The sequence below is a fragment of the Schistocerca nitens genome, chromosome 9, assembly GCF_023898315.1.
Source record: "Schistocerca nitens isolate TAMUIC-IGC-003100 chromosome 9, iqSchNite1.1, whole genome shotgun sequence".
NCBI classification, from domain to species: domain Eukaryota; kingdom Metazoa; phylum Arthropoda; class Insecta; order Orthoptera; family Acrididae; genus Schistocerca; species Schistocerca nitens.
In genome coordinates, this window is record NC_064622.1 from 233,131,744 (window position 1) to 233,154,723 (window position 22,980).

At 41.1% G+C, this 22,980-nt stretch overlaps 1 long non-coding RNA gene across 10 annotated transcripts in view; it reads right to left on the reverse strand.

Annotated features, from left to right (window-relative positions):
- Positions 1-22,980, reverse strand: part of LOC126203518 (uncharacterized) — a 254,145-nt gene that overhangs the window by 134,152 nt on the left and 97,013 nt on the right. The window contains exon 1 of one of the 10 annotated variants that reach the window (XR_007540279.1): positions 7,301-7,344. The exons of 8 other annotated variants lie outside the window; for them this stretch is intronic. This is a non-coding gene — a long non-coding RNA (uncharacterized LOC126203518). Of the gene's footprint in view, positions 1-7,300; positions 7,345-22,980 lie in introns of those variants that run through there. One more of the 10 variants, XR_007540276.1, reaches the window with a different exon arrangement.

Consider the following 22,980-nt stretch of genomic DNA (forward strand, 5'->3'; position numbering starts at 1 on the left):
ATGGTATTGATGAAAGTAGATTATCTGACATATTCACACAGTTTCATGTAACGTTATTACCCCGTTTTTTCAAAATTAAGTTCTCTACAACTTGTGTTGAAAACGTTGTGCATAGTCTGGAATTTAAAAAGCGAATTAGGCCTAGTAGTTAATAAATTAAAATTTTACGAAATTACGTCTTTACTTCTCTGGATGTTCTGGAAAACTACTGCAGATACACGTCTGGTACATGTTTTATTAGATCCACTTGATCAATTAAAACAAAATGAATGGAAATCATGCTTTGCTTTAACCTCGTACAGCCATGGATTCAAATTGGCGAAGTTTGCTAAATTGCCGACAAAATATTTTACTAGCCATAACTCTGTAACTAAACATTTTCGGACGTGTGTTTATCTGAACTGTTTTCTTTAGTTTTACTTATAGAATAACATATCAAAATATTAGCATATTTTGGTGAATCACCCTGTAGAAATATAAAGGCTCCAAATAAACAGTGCTTCCAAGAAAGTTGCTACATTTTTGAGCTTCTGTTTCATGGCTCCATACAACAAATATTCTATTCAGTATAACAATACGAACCCTGCGTCCTGTTAAAGGATTTCTGTAACTTTGGTAAAAGTCAGAGAAAATCATCAGCTGTATATCACATCATAGCTGATAAACTTGTACAACTTATACCGCAAATATCAGTCGGGATTAAGTAAACACCCGGCACCAACTGATGACCTAAGATATGTCACTGATAAACGTGCGGCTACCATAACGACACTGCTTGGGTTCGGCAAAGTATTTGATGCACAAGAAATTGGTTCCAGCGCGTGAGAAAAATAAACATTTACTTACACATACTTCTGTAGCTATTACGATTTCTCTTACTTTATTAAGATGGTCATTTCTCCCTATGTAGGTAGGTGACAGTAAAATACTTTCACATTAAGGGAAAATAATGCTGACTGAAATTTCGTGAGAAGATCTCGTCGCAGTGAAATCGACATTCGTTTAATGACTTGCAAAGGACGTATAAGGGTACTGTAAGCAGTCTCTTTAGTAGAAATGTTATACCATCTAAGTCTTGGTTAAGTGTAGTCCATGTGATGTCTTCCCCATAACATTATCTATCTGGTCTTTCCAATTTAAATTATCCTTAAAAGTAATTCACAGATACTTAGTTCAACTGGCAGGTTTTAAATTTGTGTAATTTCTGGTGTAACCGAAATTTAATGGATTTCTTTTCTTACTCATTTGGGTGACCTTATTGGTTATCTATTCTGTCACTTTTCACACAACGCCGATACAGTGACTATTTTGGAATTGGTTTGGATATTCTGATGACTTCACTAGAGGGCAAACGATAGCTTATTCTACAAACAGTCTAACAGGGCTACAAAGATTGCCTCCTAAAATGTTTACATAGGTTAGGGAGGGAAGAGTGACTATAACTCTTCTTTTGGGAAAGCCGGATAATAGTTCTGTTTTATCGAAACTGGACGTGTTTTTCTTCATAGAGTTACCACAATCGTTACTGAAGAAAAAGAACGAGATTGAATTGGAATAGTTCTGTGTTACTCGATGATTTTCTGTTGATTACGACGAACTGTGACCTATATGATAGGAACCCACGAGTCTAGTCACGTAACTGAAGTAATACTTCATAGACACGCAATTGATTAGATGTATTTTGGAAGGAACAGTGTCAAAAGCCTTCTTGAAGCCTAGAAATATGGAATCAATTTGAGATCCCTCGTCGACAGCACTCTTTATTACTTGCGAATGAATAGCTGGTTGCGTTTCACAAGAACGATTTTTCTGAAAACACGCTGACAATGCGTCAATGAATATCATGCATATGAATATCGATCTTTCTTTAGTGTTCCAAAAACTACGACTTAAAGTACGTGTGATGACATCCCAGGTATTTGTAGTAACCGAACAGAAATTATTAACTTTCAGGTTCCGCGAACTACTGGTTTGGTTTCATCTTGACGGTATCCAAATACCATGTATCAGAAAAAGGTAAAAATGAATAGTAAAATTTCGCAGCGGCAGCTGAGCTGGACAGAAATGCTGTCGCCACATCCAAGAAGACGTACATTACGCAATGAGTTATTTGAACGAAACTGCCCTATTATGATGTAATCCATACCGGCACCAGTAGTGGTAATGCTAGATGATTAGAACTGACCATGAACGAATGTGTGTGTTACATCCAACTTGTCCCCAATATGAGCACGTCAGTGCTTCACAGCCCTGTTAATGATTTCGTCTAAACAAGTTACGTGACTAACATAACCTTTGTCTACATCACCAACTCCCCAGGGTGTCAGCACACTTTCTACCTCGTGTGACGTCGTGTGCTGTCAATACCACGCCACCTGAGTCCACATCTAGAACTTGGCGGTAGCCCATGTGACTACACCGACAACCTATGGTCGGCTCAGAGACACACCCTCCTCAGCCCATGCGCCCAGTACCACTACGAAAACGACTTAATAGACAACCCACCGCTCTCTACCGTAGTCTAGTATAGTCTTGCTGCAGTTCGCTCTTTCTGTCTACTCTAAGCGTTGTCTTTCAGCCTTCGTTACTTCTGCGGACATCGGACTCGGCCTATCTCACAGACTTACGTTGGATATTGCGTCGGACTTGCTGGGAATCACGTTAAGTATAGAGATGTATCGAACACTACGTATGAATCTCGTTATTTGTCTCCCTGTCACAGAAGCCACCACCTCCTTGACCTCCACAAGTTTATGGTCGACCAGACACCTCACATGAGAGGCCACAAGTTTTCACTGAGCCGACAAAAGTCATGGGATACCGTGCCGGACGTCGTATTGCCCAGTGTAGTGCAGTAACTCGATTTGGCATGGACTCACAAAGTCGTTGGAAGTTCCCTGCAGTAAAATGGAGCCATTCTATGTCTATAGCCGTCCACAACTGCGAAAATGTTCCGAGTGCAGGATTTTGTGCTCGAAGTGAGCCCTTGATTATGTCACATAAGCGCTTGACTGTATTCGTGTCGGACGATCTAGGTGACCAATCTATTCGCAGAATGTTCTTCATACCAAACTCGAACAATGGCACATGGCGCTTTGTCATCCATAATGATTCCACCACTGAATGGCTGCAAATGGTCTTCTGTTTACCGAGCGAGGTGGCGCAGTGGTTAGACACTGGACTCGTATTCGGGAGGGCGACGATTCAATCCCGCGTCCGGCCATCCTGATTTAGGTTTTCCGTGATTTCCCTAAATCACTCCAGGCAAATGCCGGGATGGTTCCTCTGAAAGGGCACGGCCGACTTTCTTCCCCATCCTTCCCTAAACCGATGAGACCGATGACCACACTGTCTGGTCTCCTTCCCCAAACCAACCAACCAACCATCTTCTGTTAGCCGAATATAACCATTGCAAACATCCAACTTTCAATCATGGCTTTAGTAAAAATGTGGCAAAGGTAATGTTGAATAAGATCACTGGGAGCAGTTGTGATCTAAATAGGAATAGATTTATTCATTCTTAACATCACGAGACAAAAAAATGACTAAAGAATCGACACAAATATTTTTATTTGGACAAACACTATCAATCATATGCTGCCTATGGTGAACAAAATGATCACCTCACAACACACGACATTAACCAGAACACTCAGATTAGAGGCCTGTTTCTCACTCGTTTACGCTGTGACGTTTGCTGAAAACATGAACTTGATGGAACCACAGTCTTACATACAAAGATTGCTATGTCCCCTGTAGCGTCCATCTTGAACTTTCCAAATAATGGCCATAAACTCGCTAAACCCTTGTGCCGTCACAAATATGTATTGAAGCAGAATCTTGACGTCTGGGCGCCACTCATCATGGAAATTTGAAGAAACGCACAGTCGTCTCATTGGCTTCCTGCCTAACAAGGGCCCATCCTCTGCTTTATTTGCTGATCATGAACGCTCTGCCCACAGCTAGTCAGCCTATGTGGACGCGGCCGCCGGCCGACTGGCGCCATCCAACGAGTGTGCACAATGCGACTGAGGAGCAGGGCAGTCCGCAACGTTTTCACCCAGGTTCTGCAGAAAAAACGATCCCCTCGGCCGTGAGCTACCGTACGCTTTCACTGCAGTCGTTTAAATCGGCACCCTCTTCCTTTAGATGAAGGCAAAGCCTACCGCAACTCCTTCAGTAGAGCACACAAGCAAGAGCGTTAACTGCTGCCAACCATTTCATGATATGAATCAAGTCCGATAAATTCCAGCTATAGCAACCATGTAATAAAGATCAACTTCCCTAGGAACACAACACCGTATCAGAACTGACAGTGCCCTGCAATTTCTCACCATCGCCAGGGAATGAGGGGTTCAGATGAACTAGACTAACCAGTCCATTGAATCTAAACACAGCCCTCACCATTACTGAACCACTACCAGCTTACACTATGTCTTGTTGAAAACTTGGTTTTGTGGCTAAGTGGGGTGTGTGCCACACTCAAAATCTAGCAAGAGTTCTTACGAACTGAAATTGGCACTCGTCTGACATGACCACCGTTTCCCTGTTATTTAGGGTCCACCCGATATGGTCATCGGCTCAGGAGAGGCACTGCAAGCGATGTCATGCTGTTAGCAAAGGCACTCGGGTATGTCGTCTGCTGCCATAGCCCATTAACGACATCTTTCGCAGCACTGCCGTAACAGATACGTTAGTCGTACGTTTCACACTGATTACTACGGCTATTTCTCGTATTGTTATTGCCTGTTAGTACTGACCAATCAAACGCAGTTGCTGTCGGTCGTTAAGTGAAGGCCATCAACCACTGCACTGTCCGCCTGAAATGTCATATTCTCGGCACACTCTGAATTCCCAAACGATCTCCAGAATGTACTGACCCAATCGTCTCGCTCCAAATGCCTTTCCGCGTCGTTAAAAGTAAGCTAATTACCTTGTTGAGGCCATAATCACCTTGGGGAAATATTGTACATGAATCACATCTACATCATACTCGGCAAGCCACCTCTTGGTGTGTGGCGGAAGGAACTTTTGGTACAACTATCTGATCCCTCCAACCCTGTTCCACTCGCAAATAGTGCGCGCAAAGAATGATTGTCAGTAACCACCTGATCACAAATGAAAGCTCCGCCAACGCACTGCCCTTTTACGCCTTGTGTACCCGATACTACCGACACTTGTATGTGTGCATGTCGTTATCCCATCACCTTTGTTACCTTAGAGATAGGTTTCGTACATGAACCAGTGGCCTGCTGTGGAGGTGACCCTTGAGCCGATAGCCATTGACCTCTGTACACCAACAAGCCCGTTTTCAGTGGTGTCGGGCACATTCGACTTGTAATCTCACTGACTGTATTAGAAGTGTCTACAGTGAAGAGACCCGCTTTGAACCGAGCCCCGATGACCAGTGGAGACGTACTTGCAGACACCCATGGATGGATGTGCCATTTCATATCATAGCAGGACCACTTTGAATGTCATCCTCGGAAACCTTACAGCATGTCTAAGCCCATTTTATTGCCCTTTATGGCAAGGCATCATGGGCTTACATGTCAGCTAGATAACGCCCTCCTGCACACGGCGAGACTTTCTGCTGCTTGCCTTCGTGCTTTCCAAAACCTACCTTACCCAGCAAGGTCGCCTTATCTCACCCCAGTTGAGGAAATTTGGAGCATTATTGGAAAGTCCCTCCAAGCAACTCGGAATTTTGAAGATCTAGAGTGCAATTTGGACAGCATTTGCCAAGGTATCCCTCAGGAGGACATCCAACCATTCTATCAAACAATGTCAAGACTAATAACTGCTCACGTAGCGCCAAAGGTGGACCAAAGCGTAAACGACTTTCTCAACTTATGAAGCTTTTCCTCTTGAATAAACTATCGAATTTTTTCTTAAGTTGCAATCATTTGTTTGACTGTACACGCACATTACATCGACCGAGTTCCGTCACTTTTTGTCTCAGAGTATATTCGTAAAGTAATTCTGCCGCAAGCATTGTCCTTCTTAGGAGGAGTAGTGGTCAATTTCATAACAAATAACCTTTTCGTTCCAAAACAAGGCGGGAGGAATATGAGAATCTTTTATCTGCGAACGTGAGAACTAAAATTATTAGACACAATGGAAGAGACACCAAAGATTTAGAGCCAGTATGGTAGTGCTGTTAGTACTCAGTTAAAAACCCTCTCCGGTAAAGAAGCAACACATGAGCCACACTGCCTCACGGATGACCGAATATGTGAGAAATGTGTTTAGCTTCCAAACTGACTACCGCAGGAACGCCTGTAGACCTATGTTGCGAACGCTACGAACAATACCATACAGTTACCATAAACGCTCGTCGTCTCTTTGCGTCACATTAAAATGGAACTAACACTTAATTTAACGAAACTGGAATGTAAACGCAGCCATGGAGCACAAAACCACAAAATGTATATATTCATTAAGGTTTTTTACGAAATATCAAGGTAGTTAATTTACTGTTTAGCTTGTGGAAATTTGTACGATATCTATGTCGTAACTGCTTCTTTAAATCAGCGCAATAAATAATCCATAGTGTAGCCCATATGATTTAGAAGAAAATTATTTTCCATCGTCTTGTCATCGAAACGATATGTAAGCACAGCGTTCGTTGCATTATTGAGATTTAGTGACAGCACTTCAAGCAACCGTCTGTTAGATATTGCTCAAACGAACTCCACTTAATCAAATATCCAAACGGGAATGCTACCACAACTCAGAATATGTGAACATAGCAACTTAATGCTCCATTTTATTCCAAATGGCTGCTCTTTTTTGAGCTTGCAGTTACTGACTGGTAATATTAATCTCCTTTCCCAGAGTTTATTTCTAGGTAATTAGGTGCACATAGTCTCACTCTGCTGTACGCGACGCTTGCCTCATTTATCCTTTACCTTTTCCTTTTTTTACACATGGGATATCATGAGAAAAAGTTATGCCTATGCCTCCACGTGTAATCTTTTCTGTCAAACAGTATGACGTGATAGCCAAAACTATAACGCAGTTGAGTCCGTTCTGTCAGTCAGGATACAAGAACAAATGAATAAAGGCTTGTGTACTGGTGAAAGCATGCAGTGCAGTACATGAGAAAGGGGATGCATATAGAGAACGGATGGAAGAACGGAGTGTCTCAAAGATTAGCAACAAGTAATTCGTTTCCAGCTGTTCGCCTCTTCGAAACGTAGTTAGAGGTCAAACAACGTTATTGGTATATCTGTTACAAATGCGTCTAAGAGTCAATTACAAACGAAGTTACGTGGCTCTGTTCGGCGAATTGGCTTACCGACACAGGCGGCGACCACGACGATGACAATGAGTGTCTTCTGCATGGCGAATAGTAGCCAGGAGTCAGCAACATCGCCTTTTATAGGCTAGCAAGCTTCCGTTGTTACGTAAAGCGAACTTTATCAGATAAGTGCGAATTGTAGTGATAAAAGCTATCAGGCGTTTTGTACTTCACAGAAAATTATCCGTTGTTCCCTCCTGTGGGTGTTAATAGCAGTCCGACAAGGAAAATGGAAATTAATTTACATGTAACTGGTTGAGGGAAGCGTGGCTACGCGAACGAGCCAGAAAACAAAACGTTTACGACGTCTGGTTACGTAAAGTTTTTTATTTTTTTCATTATTTATTTATATAATGCTTTGAGTTAAAATAATTACTATCGACGGCTGTCGAGTAACATATACCAAATATATTAATAAGAAATGCTACTGATCGCCCACATTACACAATACAGGTCGGAACACTGTTGCAGAAGCGACGAAAAAAGCATATCAAAGAAGAATGCGAAATCTCCAAGAGTGACGAAGCTTTACATAAGCTAGAAATTTAGCGCGGACTCAAATGACAAATGCTTTTAATAGTTTCCACAACGAAACTCAATCTATAAATGTGGCAGAAGATCCAAAGACATTCTGGTCGTATGTAAAGAACTCAAGCGGAAATATGCAATGAATATCTCCATTACACTATAACGCGCTACAGATGACAGTGCCATTAAAGCAGAGTTACTAAAAGTGGCTTTACCCAATTCTTTCCCCAAAGAAGACGAAGTAAATATTTCCGATTCGAATGAAGATCAGCTGCAAACGTGAGTAACTTACAAGCAGATATCCTTGGTGTAACACAGCAGCTTAAATCAATAAAAGCAAAGCCTCGGTCCATACTGTATACCAGACAGGTTCCTCTCAGAGTATGCTGATAACATAGCTTCATATTTATAGAAGCATATACAGCCGCTTGCTCGTCGAATCAACACTGGAAACTTGCACAGCTCACACCAATATCCAGGAAAGGAAATAGCCTTAATCCGCTGAATTACAGACCCATACCGTAAACTTTGAATTGCCGTCGTTTTTCATTGAGGCTGGATGTTGTCACGAAATTTCAATCACAAATTTTTTCCTCAGAGTGTGGCAATTTTGGATTATGCCCACCTACATAGGGAGCAATGATCATCGTTATGAAACATGAGAAATCAGGGCACTCACGGAGAGATGTACTCGTATGTATTTGTGTTTCCCGCGTGCTGTAGCAGGGTGGCACGCAAGAGAAACAGAATGAAGGTGGTTCGATGAACCCTGCGTCAGGCACTTCATTGTGAATTGCAGAGTACTAAAGCAGATGTGAGTGTATTTTCACAGACGTTAGGTGACTACCTGCACCAACAGAGTCAACAGGAGAGAAAAAGCTATAAGCCAAGTTGACTCTAAACACTTGTTTGAAAGTTTTTCTTCATTTAATAAAGGCTAAACGTATAAATACCGTCAAAGAGCTTCTTCTTAAAAGTTCAGTAATACGTATTATGTAAAAGGCGAGATACTCACTTGATTGGTAAGCTTCATTATTGACTTGTAGATAAGGGTCTATATCTAGCCTTCATACAAGAGCCGGTTAATTAGTCTTCTCCTCTATTTGAAAACACTAGGAAGAACCTGATATCATATCATTATCCCCGATGCGGATTATATCATCGGTAAGCATTTAACAGGTTTTTTTCAATGTCCACGAAACACGGTAATGCACAGTCCTCAAGGTAGTAAGTAAAGAAATTCGTTTCAAATAATAATATAAACTATTTATTTTCCAAGAAATCCATATGCTTTCTCAGCATTTTAACAAACCTCGTTGTGTACTTATAACACTACCTCCAGTTACCTATCGCGACTCCATCGTAACAGTGTGAGTCCCACGTAACAGAGTGACTCTCACGGAAAGTAAATGGGCCACTGACTTGTTTTTAACACTGCACACTAAAAGGTATTGTAGTAATCAGCGTCACTAACCACTGAAATTATGTTTTTCGCCCCCGTGTCCTCCATGGTACTGGGAAGCTGTTTTACAGACTCCTTGAAGGTCCTAGAGGGTTTCACGCATTATCGACTGCAGAGAAAATCGTCAGTAATTTTCATCCACACATCTTTTGCAGCATCATTAACTTCTACCGGCGATATGAACACTGCTATAGCTACACAGTCTCTTCAGCAAACTATACGTCTCAGAAGCTGTTTCACTCAGAGCACGACACACTTACGCGACACATAGGCGACCATAGAATTACCTAAAAATATGAAGTCTTTTTTCAAAAGCTTTCCTCAAGTCATGTCTCTGCCACCCTTCGCATCTGGAATATGCACACAGAGGTGGGCATTCCAGGGAACACACTAGTGGCCTGTATCTCTCCCGCAAGCAGCCTTTTCTTCTCTGTGACAGAGAAATCCCAATGCTGTTGAAGTCTGCGTTTAAATCAAATACACCCCTTTCCCGAAACAGCTTCCGATCGGATAGTTTACCGTTATGAAATTTCAATACAGACTGAACGTGATATGAAACACAAATAATTATCAGCGTTATCGGATAAATTATTTGTTTACAAATTAGATGAAATAAAGCATTTGGAAGAAAAAGTAATCACTGAATGTTTAGTCATACAAAGGGAGTACAGGAATTATTAGTAGCAAATAGAAACTGTGATGTAGCGCAATAACGGGTAAACGCAGGTGGGTGACATCGACTCTGCCGTTACCACGCACTGGGGGCACGGTCGAACTCTAGAAAAGATCGATTAATATGTTTCTCACCTCGTACTGGAGGTCGAAACCATGGGCTTGTAGATTAACTGCTGCTTTTTCCGGTCTCTGACTGGCCAGCACGCGAAAAATCCTGACAGGTAGCCGTGTCTTGGCAGCTGGAGTGCGAAGGTGTTTGGAAAAAGACGTCCAGTACACATTCAGCGTTCGTATGTCAAACAAAGGCGTTACCTCACACATCATATCATACTATTCGGTAATCTCACTGTAAATTAGTGGAACGATTTCAAGCTGTTAAAACAGTGAATTTAAACTTTGTAGTTATTAGTTGCCAATCCTCTCAGTTCGTAGCTTGTAACCGATTAGTTCTTAGTTTAGTTGCACATCATCAGTTGTGGCGGTCACATCATCCGTTGTTTTGTATATATTTGTCTTTATACTTTCAAATGTCCACTGTAACAATATAAGGACGAACAGTCTTCACAAACAGTTGTATTATAAACATGCCTCAGGCTTTCGCATTACCGTCGCCATGAAAAAACAACTTTTGATAAGTGTCTGGCAAATTGCTTATGTAGAGATGTCACACAAAAAGACCGGCCTACCTCAGGCGGTAATACATCCTTGTCAAACCTTTAGTTACCTGGTCAGGGAACTTTACTTATTTGGAAAAATTGTGAAACTCTTTGTTTACGACGGTCGCGTGAAAATAAACGTTAAAAGCAGTCTTCTCTGCAGTTATAAAGCAGTGGCTTTTCTGTTTTTGTATCGGTTACCCGAAACAGGTTGCCAGATTTCGCTGGTTGAAAGGGAAATAAGGTGAGTGACAAAATAAAGTAAGTTCAGAAAGTAAGGAGGAGCAAAACTAAACGTCTCATGTTGAGCGGTTGTACGCCTTAATTCCAGTGACTGAAAAATCAAATGAAACGAACAATGATGCAGGAAGCCTACGCTCACTGTTGGTCCTTTGTCAGTACGATGATGTAGTATCACTGGTAGTGAAGGATGGAGGGCAGTCGGAAGAAATGTCACGGTTCATTTCAGACATCCGTCGGCACTGCTTGCACGCAAAATGACCGTGTTAGCGTAGTTACGGAGCCTAATAAGTCAACTGAGTGTCTTCCGGCGAGAAAGCAAAATGTAAATCACCCTCTTAGCTAATTCAGATTACTGGGACTCATATTCCTCAGAAATTTTCATTAGCGACTGAGTTTGCTGCCTCTGAGTTGGATGTGAGTTTTGCAACTCTGCGTGGCATCCCGGCAGAGATCCTAGCTACGAGAATACGATACACGTAGATTTGGTCTGGCCTTCGTGGCGCAATCAGGACGTTGAGACAGGATTGTACATTGTGTGTTCTACTAATTACAACGGAGATGAGAGAACGTAGAGCCTGCTTGGTAGTTTCAGGTTTGGTTCTGGGGAAACAGAGAAGGACTTTTCACAGGGTTAACGGTCTGCCAATTCAGCAAGACGATATGGTATTCGTAATAAAGTTTAATTTTCATTAGACATATTTCTATGCCAAGTGTTTGACAAATTAACATATATACATGAGCTACGGTTGGTACCAACGTTTTACTGTTGAAAGTCCTTCCTCCACAATTCCGTTTTACAGGACATGGAATACCTACTTCAGAGACAAGGACAATTGCTGCTATTTGTTCTGTCGTCTACTGAATCAATGGCCACTTGACCTTATTAAAAACTCAATGGCCACTTGGCTAATGGTTATATCATTGGCTCCTTGGCCTAACTCACAGGACACAAGTACTGTTCACTGACGTGTTCCGACTAGCTAATTAAATTCGATACAGTGAGGGCTGAGACAAAGACAGACTGTCTCTTATCCACACTCTTCAATGAAAGATATATAAAACACTGTAGAACTGTTACTGTTGTATAAACTGTTGTTGCGTCGCACGAAGTAGTACTCTCTTCTTGTTACAGAAGTAGCTGCTGTCGTCGAAGATTCTGGTGCCTTCGTTGACACTCTCCTTACTCCATTCTTAATGAATACTCGCTGACTCCATGACCGAAAACTACTGTACATAGCTCACCCTTTATAGGTTTTCTAAATGACTTTTTTCCACTCGGAGGTAGTTGTCCATGATCCTATTCATTATTTTTCTCGATCACTGCATCTACGCATGATTATCTTCATGCGCTTCTAGTAACCTAAATTCGATCATGGCTTTTTTCTGTCATGAGTTTAGTCTCGATTCTCGTCTCATTTGATAGGTTGATAAGTGTTACCCATGTGCTGTACTCTTGACACGCGAGCAAATTACTTCTAGGAGTCTGCATCTACATCTACCTGATTACTCTACTATTCACAGTAAGGTGTCAGGAAGAGGGTTCAATGAACTACCTTTAAGAAGTCTCTACCGTACCACTCTCTAACGGTGCGCCGGAGAAACGAATACTTAAATTTTTCTGTGCGACTCCTGATTTTTCTTTTTTCATCGTGATGAACATTTCTCCAATATAGGTGGATGCCAACAGAATGTTTTCGCAATCGGAGGAGAGAACAGCTTAATTTCTCTGATAGTGCAATGAGATGGTTTGAAAGCTACTTAAAAGGCAGACAGCAATGTGTTGTCTGCGTAAATGAAAAATTTTCCTGGAAACATGTTTCCTTGGGAGTGCCACAAGGATCAGTCTTAGGACCACTTTTGTTTTCTTTATATGTTAACGATATTTCGTCGGTTCTGTCTTCCTGTAAATATCATTTCTATGCCGACGACCTCCAGCTCTACCTAAGCGTCAGACCTGAAGATGTAAACACTGCAATCGCTCAGATGAATGATGATCTGCCTTCAGTAGCGACATGGGCGAAAAACCTGGAGCTTAAACTAAATGCAAAAAAGACGCAAGTAATCTTAATAGCCCATCAGAAATTAATAAGTTCAGATTTCCGTGAACGGCTACCTCCTATTCTGCTCGACGGTACCGCAATACCATATCAGAAAACAGTGAAGAACTTGGGTGTAACTCTGGATGAGCATCTCAACTGGGCGGAGAATACAGACGCAGTGTGCCGAAAGACGTCTGCTTGTCTCTATGCTCTCAAAAAGTTTCGGAACATATATCCACAGGACTTGAAACGCCAGCTCGTGCAAGCACTCGTTCTACCGAACCTCCACTATTGTTATGTGATTCAACAAGGCATGAGTAGTGAAAACAAAAGACGGCTAGAGCTAACCGTGAATGCCTGTGTGCGTTACACCTGCAACATTCGCCGATATTATCATGTTAGTGCTTCATACTCCGAGCTAGGGTGGCTGCGGCCGGACAAATTGCGTGACTACCACACTCTATGTCTACTTCACCGACTCCTCATCGCGCAAGCACCCCAGTACCTTGCATCAGAGATTAAAAACCTGTCATGCCATCATAATCGAAACACGAGGTCACTCTTATTTGGTATCCTAACTGTGCCCACTCACAAAACAAAAACTTTTGCAAACTCCTTCTCAGTTGCCGCTGTCCGCCTCTGGAACAAACTGCCCCTTACCTTGCGCAAAATTCAATCTCCTGCTGCTTTTAAGAAGAAGTTGAAGCATTTCCTACTATCATCCTCATAAAGTTCTCCACAAAATTAATGTACAAGGGCAATCCTCTCATGTGTCGAATAGCAAAGCTAGCGTCTCCTATCTTGCTCCTGAGATGCCTTCCTCTTCATCTATCTCTATTAGCCACGCAATTTTCTTTTCCTTTATATTTCCTTAATTATGTTTCATCATGTCTCTCTATTCTTCTCCTCCCTTCACCATGAGTCTCCCTCATACTCCCTGCTGCCAGCACTCCTATCTAAAATCTGTCTCTTCAATAATGTCTAATTATAACAGTACTTATGATCTAAGAATATAAACTCTATATGTATGTATTTTTCCAGGTGTACCTTTCTAATTGTTTATTTCACTTTTTGTACTAGATGTAGTTTAACATGCCTACTAAAACATATGAATGTAAAATAAGTAGAATGCCTGGTTAGATGTAAGAGAGGGCCTGATGGCACTAATCTTGCCAGGTTAAATAAATAAATAATTAAATAAATAAAATATTTTGAGAAGATCCCGTCGCTACGAAAAACACCTTTCTTTTAATGATTTCCACTCCAGTTCACTTATCATATCTGTGGTACTATCTCCGCTATTTACAGCCTTTCGATTTGTGCGACTTATCACGTAATCGAAATTTAGCGGATTTCTTGTATTACTCATTTGAATAACTTCACACTTTTCTTTATTCAGTGTCAATTGCCACCTTTGGCACTATACAGATAACTTATCTAAATGATTTTGGAATTCGTTTTGGTGATCCGATGACTTTACAAGACGGTAAATGACACCATCATCGGCAAACAAGCTAATAGCGCCACTCAGATTATCTCCTATGTAGTTAATATAGATCGGGAAAAATAGAGGGTATATAGCACTTCCTTGGGGAACGCCGGATATTAATTCTGTTTTACTCGATGACTTTCAGTCTACTACTACGAACTGTGATGTTTCTGACAGGAAATCACGAATCCAGTCGCACAACTGAGGCGATATTCCATAGGTACACTGTTTGATTAGAAGACGCTTGCGAGGAACGGTGGCGAAAGCCAACTGGAAACCTAAAAATATGGAATCAATTTCACATCCCCTGTCGATAGCACTCATCACTTTATCAGTATAAAGAGATTGTTGTGTTTCACAAGAACGATGTTATCTGAAGTTGTTCTATGTGTCAATAAATCGTTTTCTTCGAGGTACTTCACAATGTTCGAATACAGTATATGTTCCAAAACCCTACTGCAAATAGACGTTAGTTACATTGGCCTGTTATTCAGTGGATTACTCGTATTTCCCTTTTGATTATTGGTGTGACTTGAACAATTTTCCAGTCTTTAAGTACTGAACTACCTGTGAGCGAGCGGATGTATATAAATGCTAAATATAGAGCTATTGTATCAGCATACTCTGAAAGGAACTGACTCGTATACACTCTGGAGCGGAGGCTTGCATTTATTAAGTGATATAAGCTGCTTTGCTGCACCGGGGATATCTACTTCTATGTTTCACATCTTCGCAGTTGTTCTTTATTGGAATTCAGAAATATTTACTTCGTCTTCTTTGGTGCAGGAGATTCGGAAAGCCGTGTTTAATAACTCTCCTTTAGTGGTACTGTCAGTAGTGACTTCATCGTTGTTATTGCCCAGTGAAGGTATTGATTGCGTCTTGCCACTGGTGTGCTTTATGTATGACCAGAATTTCTTTGGGTTTTCTGCAAGATCCCGAGACAAAGTTTCGTTGTGGAAATTATTAAAAGCATTTAGCACTGAAGTACGCGCTATATGTCGAACTTCTGCAAAACATTGCCAATCTTGGGGATTTTGCGTTCTTTTAAATTTGGCATGCATTTTTCGTTGCTCCTGCAACAGCGTTCTCACCCGTTTTGTGTACCATGGAGGACCCGTACCATCACTTATTAATTTATGTGGTATATATTTCTCAATTACCTTCGATACTATCTCTTTGAAATCATTCCACATCTTTTCTACGCTTACGTGGTCAGATCGGAAGGAGTGGAGACTGCCTCTTAAAGAGGCATTAAGAGCATTGTTATCAGCCTTTGTAAATAGATGTACTTTGCGTTTCCTTTTGATGGTTGTGGGTGTTACGTCATTCAGCCTAGCAGAATCTTCCTTGTGGTCGATAATCCCTGCATTCGTCATGATACTCCCAATTAGTCCGGGATTATTTGCTGCTAAGAGGTGAAGTATGCTTTCGTAACAATTTACGCATCGAGTTGGCTCATGAACTATTTGTTGAAAATAATTTTCTGAGAAAGCATTCAGTACAATTTAGGATGACGTTTTATGCCTGCCTCAGGCTTCATATGTATAAATTTTCCAGCATATCGATTGTACATTTAAGTCACCACAAATTGAACTGTTCAGCACTATATGTTCTGAGTAGGGTGGTCGGTAAAACGATCCATTTAATAGTTTAGTCCGACATACTACTTCGCAGGAAATATGTACTTAAATTTCACTACAAGGTAAACAACTTCTGACATTAATATATTCTCCATCACAACTGTATTTAATCTATCCTTTCTGAACACTGTTAAATCATTTGGAAAAAAATTCTGATAAACTTATTTCCGGCTTTAGCCAGCTTTCCGAACCTATAACTTTTTGAGATTCAGTCCTTTCTATTAGGGTTTGGAACTCTGGTTCTTTCCCAACCCAGTAATGACAATTCACAATTACAACACCGATCTTTTCTACAACTACCTTTCTGTGTTTTAACCTGCCCCCGTTTAGACGGACGCCCTTCCTGTGGTTTCCTGAGACCCTCTAACCTAAAAATTTGCTTCGGAAGGCGTTCTCGTTTACAATTACTCGGCTTCGCTCCGTTCTTGTTTCTCCTGCTCCGCCCAACCATGGGCGTATTCCAAGAAGCCCAGTGGAAGTGCACCACTTATCTTCACACTTTTAACTAAAATAGTCCCGGTCCTGAGAGCTACCCGCCAAAATACATTAAAGGGCACTACACGAAGTAGCAGTAGTACAATAAAAGTTGTACATGGATTGTTCACATGACCCTGAAAGAACGCAACTACATTTTGTACACTATCGTCAGTTTGTTATGATTACTCAGTCATCTGTTTCTCTATGAAGTCTTTCTTACATCACTATTTCGTCATCTGTCCCTCCTGCTCACATCGGTATTTCGGTTACTCTGCAGAACTCGCTACAGATGTCCTCTTAGGAAGAGAAAACAATAGTTACCACCTCAAATTTCATCAAATAATTTCTTATACACATGTTGTAACAATCACATTCGGAACAACGCAAAAATACAACTACTATTATAATTTAGCTTGTACTTAAGATATGTAGCAATGGGACATTTTTACATCGTTTCTTCGCTTTGCATTTCGATCTATTCCTCACCTATGGATTTGCAAATTTTCTCTACTCTCTTTACGGGTTTTCTTAAATCAACAGATTCGATGTTACATATTTCAAAGGTAAATATAATCGTACCTGTCAGGCAGTAATGCTTGTTTCCGGGCTCTCACAACATCTGTGCTCAAAGCCACATTTGGTATTTCTTCTTCCTAATTATAATTTTTCTGTACCACTTTGTCTGACTGAGTATATGATGATCCTACCCTTCAACAATTTTCCAGATTTCATTTACTTCAACAGCTTGAGATGAATACGTATTACAAAATATGGTATTATTTTCCTCACTAAAAACTACATACAACCATTCGTTGGCAAGTAAATGTGTCCATTAACTTTTAGCTAATGAATTAGTTTTTATTTAAACAATTATTAGGATAATGCCTTTTTCGTTGTAAGGCAATTTCACTTTTCTCGCTCATACATCGTAATTTCCACAAAAGTTTGGTAATAAATTTTCTCCCTTTTATCTCTCTCCTTAGATAATTTATGTTCCTTACCAGCTGTCGTAATAAATGGTCAACACAAAATTTTCATTGTCTAGAATTCTCACTTAAGGGAATATCAATTAAATATCCTAAAACATCAATGTTACCAAATACATCAAGATCCGTAACATTCAATAGACTATACCTACATAATCTACAATTAGAGGTAATTGAAACCTTACATCTCTCTTCAGCTTGGATTAGCCTTAGGTATTTATCATTCTGTAATGAATTTACTACATGTGGTGCAGGCAGTCTTTCTGTGTGTGAACTACTGCAATCACTAACTCTTCATATTCTATACTTAACTCGCTCAATGAGGTGTAGTTCTTTTCAGAGTCACATCTGTAGTTTTCAGACAGTACGTGTGAATTGTTCCATATCTGTCTTACCATTCTTAAGCAACTTCCCATTTCTGCTGATCGAATTTACCATCCAATTCAGACCAGACAAGGGGCATTCACTACAGTCACTTGCTCTTTGATAATTTCCACGGTTGTTCTGATCTAGATTCGATCATATGTATTTGCATTTTATAATAAGCGACATTCGCCTCGTCCAAGGTTCCGAACAATATTTTGCTAAATTCTTATACAAAGTTAAGAATTCATTAATTTATCATTTTATGGATCTCGTTACTTGCAACCTTTCCACATAGTACAATTCGTTTTACTAATATTTAGTTGCTATATTTTACCCTTGTCTTGTTGAACAACCTTCAAATCCGCTCTCTTTGCCCTACTAAGTTTTCATGAATTGTTCTAAGATTTACTTAAGTTACCAACTTTCAGGTCATACTGATAACTTTGACGAAGGTTGATGATGGTAATATAATCCTGAGGAAGCCCCTGCACTTGAACACCCCAGGCATAATACGTTCAAGTAATGATCGAGAGCCAAGTCATCACTGGCATTGCTAGCATGATGATTTGGTATTCAGTATGCGGAAACCGCACCTAAATTTCCTTGAAAGTTTATGCCATACAACTCTATTCTGATAGTATGTCTTGAGTCTGTAGGCGTGTTCCTATAATTCTTGCTTTCTTTTTGACTCCATTAGTATATTAGGCAGTGCTACTCTTAGTACGAGGGTGACTATGCCCATTTTATACCATTCGCAGGTCCTAAGGTATAGGAAGGTTTCATGCTGCTAAGCGCCGGATAACATGATGAAAGGCAAGCGAATGATGTCTTCACGGAATCATCTGGAACGGTACTCCAATGAGTGCTAAGATCTCCTAGAGCTCTTTGTTACTGGTGATAAAACGTGGATGTTGCATTTCACGCCGGAATCCCACGAGCAGATTAAGGTGTGGAAACGTCCAAGTTCGGCTGTCACAAGTAAAAAAAAATCCGTTGAGAGCCACCTGTCAGGAAAGTGATGTTAGCGGCCTTCTGCGATAGCCGTGGACCGCTCCTGCTGGTTTTCATGCCATGAGATGGCACCATCAGTGCCGACAGCTATTGCACCTCACTGCCACGTCTGAGGGCTGTCATCAGACGAAGGCGTCGAGGCATACAAAATGTGGACAACGTGGTTCTCATCCATGACAATACGATGAGACATGTGGTAATCAGAACAGCCGAAAAACTACCAGGCTCAGGTTTTCCAGTCGTCTAGGGTCCAGGCGATAAGGTAACGAGCCAAGGAGAGGTGCTGCAAGTGATGACGTGCCGTGGCCATAAACGCGAACATTCGCCGCTTTGTGCTAACGGATACGTTCGTTGGACGTCCCACACTGATTTCTGGTTTCATTTCACGCAGTGTTGCTTGTCTGTTAGCACTGACAACTCTTGAAAACGCCACTTCTCACGGTCGTTAAGTGAAGAGCGTCGGCCACTACGTTCTTAGTGGTGAGAGGTAATAACTGAAATTTGGTGTTCTCGTGACATTCTTGACATTGTGGATCTCTATGTATTAAATTAAATGACGATTTCCGAAATTGAATGTCCAAGGCTTCTTGCTCCAACCACCATTCCGCGTTTAAAGTTCGTAAGTTCCCGTCGTGCGACAAAAACCACATCGGAAACCCTTTCACATGCATCACATGAGTACATATGACAGCTGCCCGTTCATACCTTGTGTATGCGACACTACCGCAATCTGCATACGTACATATCGCTACCGCATGACTATTGTCATCTCAGTGCATAATTTGGCATTTATGTTCTGCTGATACCGGGTGTATATGGCTCATAGTTTCGGTAAATGATAATCTGTCACCCTTCAAATGAAGCGCAATGCGATATGCACAGCCGGCCGGTGTGGCCGAGCGGTTCTAGGCGCTACAGTATGAAATCCGCGACCGCTACGGTCACAGGTTCGAATCCTGCGTTGGGCATAAATGTGTGTGATGTCCTTCGGTTAGTTAGGTTTAAGTAGTTCAAAATGACTCTGAGCACTATGGGACTTAACATCTGTGGTCATCAGTCCCCTACAACTTAGAAGTACTTAAACCTAACTAACCTAAGGACATCACTCACATCCATGCCCGAGGCAGGATTCGAACCTGCGACCGTAGCGGTCACGCGGTTCCGAACTGAAGCGCCTAGAACCGCTCGGCCACACCGGCCGGCTAGGTTTAAGTAGTTCTAAGTTATAGGGGGCAGATGACCTCAGGTGTTAAGTCCCATAGCGCTCATAGCCATTTGAACCATTTTCCGATATGCACAACAGAACTTTTGTAATTCATGTTTTCCATTTCATTTTATGTGCCCTGTTCGCAAAGTGTCCCTGACTTGCGCGATGTGAGCATTATATTCTTGGGCCACGTCTGGGGTTTCTACACCTTACTGTTGTTTCCCAGCATATTGATTCAGTAATTAAGTATACAGACCTTATATCACACTCCTCCTCGATTGCATGCATATCATTTATAATTCATTCCCCTCGTATGATTCTTAGTAGGGCTTCTGTTTCGACACTATCATTTCTTCGTCTTCTTGATTAATGCAGTATCCTTTATTCGACTCCATATGACCTTTCCGTCCCTTGACCCAATTGTTTCCTTTCGTCCGCGTAGCTTGCTTTTTCTTTCGTCACCTAACAACTGCGTTGGTCCATAATTCTCGCTGACAATGTTCCACCATTTGAAATTCCTTTGCTGCGACTCGTCCCATTGTCTATTCTCATTTATCACATTCTTAGAGTCCTGATGGGCAATTCGTGCTCCCAAATGTCCAGTAACATTTCGTGGTCTCGTTTGTTTTTTCAGTATCTCATCTTCGTGTACCTACAACAGCGACATTTTACTCTAAGTCACTTCTAATTTTCTACCCATATAGATAATGACCACTATCTCTCTTGTGAGGAAATATCTTCCTACTAAACTATTATAACGGACGTTTCTTCCCTTCTTCAGATTTGAAGTTTGTTTCCTCCTAAAACATTTCTGGCTATTTTAACAGTCAAATTCACCATCCCAAGCATGTTCAAAGTGCCATGAGTCACACTTTTCAATCTTCGCACCTCATGCTTGTCAGCTGGTACACATTTGGTTGTAGCTTCTCCTGTAACTAATTTGTAAATACACTCGGATGACAAAAGTCATGGTAAAGCGATATGGACATATAGAGATGGCGGTAGTATCTCGTACACAAGGGGTGAAAGGGCAGTGTGAATGCGGAGCTGTCATTTTGACTCAAGTGATGAATGTGAAATTGTTTCCGACGTGATTATGGCCGCACGAGGGGAATTACTAAACGTTAAACACAGAGAGGTGCCTGGAGTTAGAAGCCTGGGCCATTCCATTTCACAAATCGTCAGGGAATTTAGTATACCGAGATCCACAGTGTCAAGAGCGTGCCAAGAACACCAAACTGCAGGCATTGCCGATCACCACGCACGATACATCGGCTGTCGGCCTTCACTTAACGACCGCGAGCAGCGACGTTTTCGTAAAGTAGTCAGTGCTAACAGACAAACACCACTGTGTGAAATAGACGCAGAAAGCAATGTGGGACGAAATTTTTGATAAGGACTTAACGGTTTTATGAAACGATAGGCTAAACACATTTGGTGGTGGCATGTCTGTTGCTGTTAGAACTAATTTATCTTGTACCGAAATTGAATTAGTTTGGGTAGAGGTCATTCGTGGCAACCGGAATAAAGTAATAATTTGATCATTTAGGTAATTTACAGAGAATACGTGAGTTACATTCCGAACAGTCACAGACAAATAGATTCTCATACAATCCTGAACTTGTTCAGAGATACAGAGACGATAATTTAGATTATAAGCATTTTCTATCCGTGAGAAAATTTAAAGTATTTAAAAATGACAGAACACAGATCCACCCCTTGGATTGGATACAACAATTTAGCTTTGCTTTTCTACCGACTTGGCCCGTAACACACAATCTTGAATTTATTTGCAGTTTTTTGGAAGGCGAACCGGCAACTCGTATGAGACCGATCGCGAGACAATGCTATTCGGTAGAAGAATTTCAGAATGCTTTTCTGTCAGCATATTGGTCAAAGACGACACAGCGCGGAATCAAGGATCAATTAATTAGTTTACCGAATTATGAGAACTCATACTCTTCCACTGTCACGCAATTTTTTGAACACATGGTCCAACAAAACCAGTACTTAGGTGAGCCATACAGTGAATCTGCACTTATCCAATTATGTATTTCTAAATTACCACGATCATTAAGAGTATCACTTTTAACAGGTCAGAAGAAAGAAAATATTTCGGCATTCAGAGATCTGTTACAGCTTCTGGAAGTTCAGCAATCAGATTATTCCTTCATAAACAAAAACTTTTCATAGAATAACCAAGGTCAACAAGCATACAGCAATTACGATCAACCACGCTATGTCAATAGCAAAGCTAATAGACGCTTCAGGAGCGACAACCACCAGAATTTTAAAAACAGAAAAAATTTTTTGTATCAGTATCGTCAAAATTATCAGCAACAGGAACCACATTTTGGTAACAATAGACGTTTTTCACCGCAACAGCATCAAAGCCAGCCGGTTAGCATTCCTAACGAACAATGTAATGTACAAGGTCAACCAAGCTTTAATGTTTCGCCGCCTACACGTATAGCTTCGGCTGCACCAAATAGTAACGCACCGCAACAAGGAAATCACTACGTACAGAAAACACATCATTTCAATTCCTATCGCAACGCGCCATATAGCAATGACTATCATGCCAGACGAAAAATAATGAGCACAATTTTCATCGTACGTTTAATAACAGTCGGCCTTACCCGCAGCAAAATCATCCGCAACAACAGATTATCATGAATGAACCAGACAGTAGATATCATCCCGAACGTAATACGTCAGGAAGAAATGACAGAACAGTACAAAGAGTCGAAATGCCACAGCATCCTCCGGCAAATAATAGTACGTCAGACAGAATTTGACTAGATACAGTACAGCTTGCATCTTCCAGTAACGCAAGCAATACTTTTGACACGCAGAATCTTGTTCAAGAAAATGTTAGTACTTTTGACGACATCC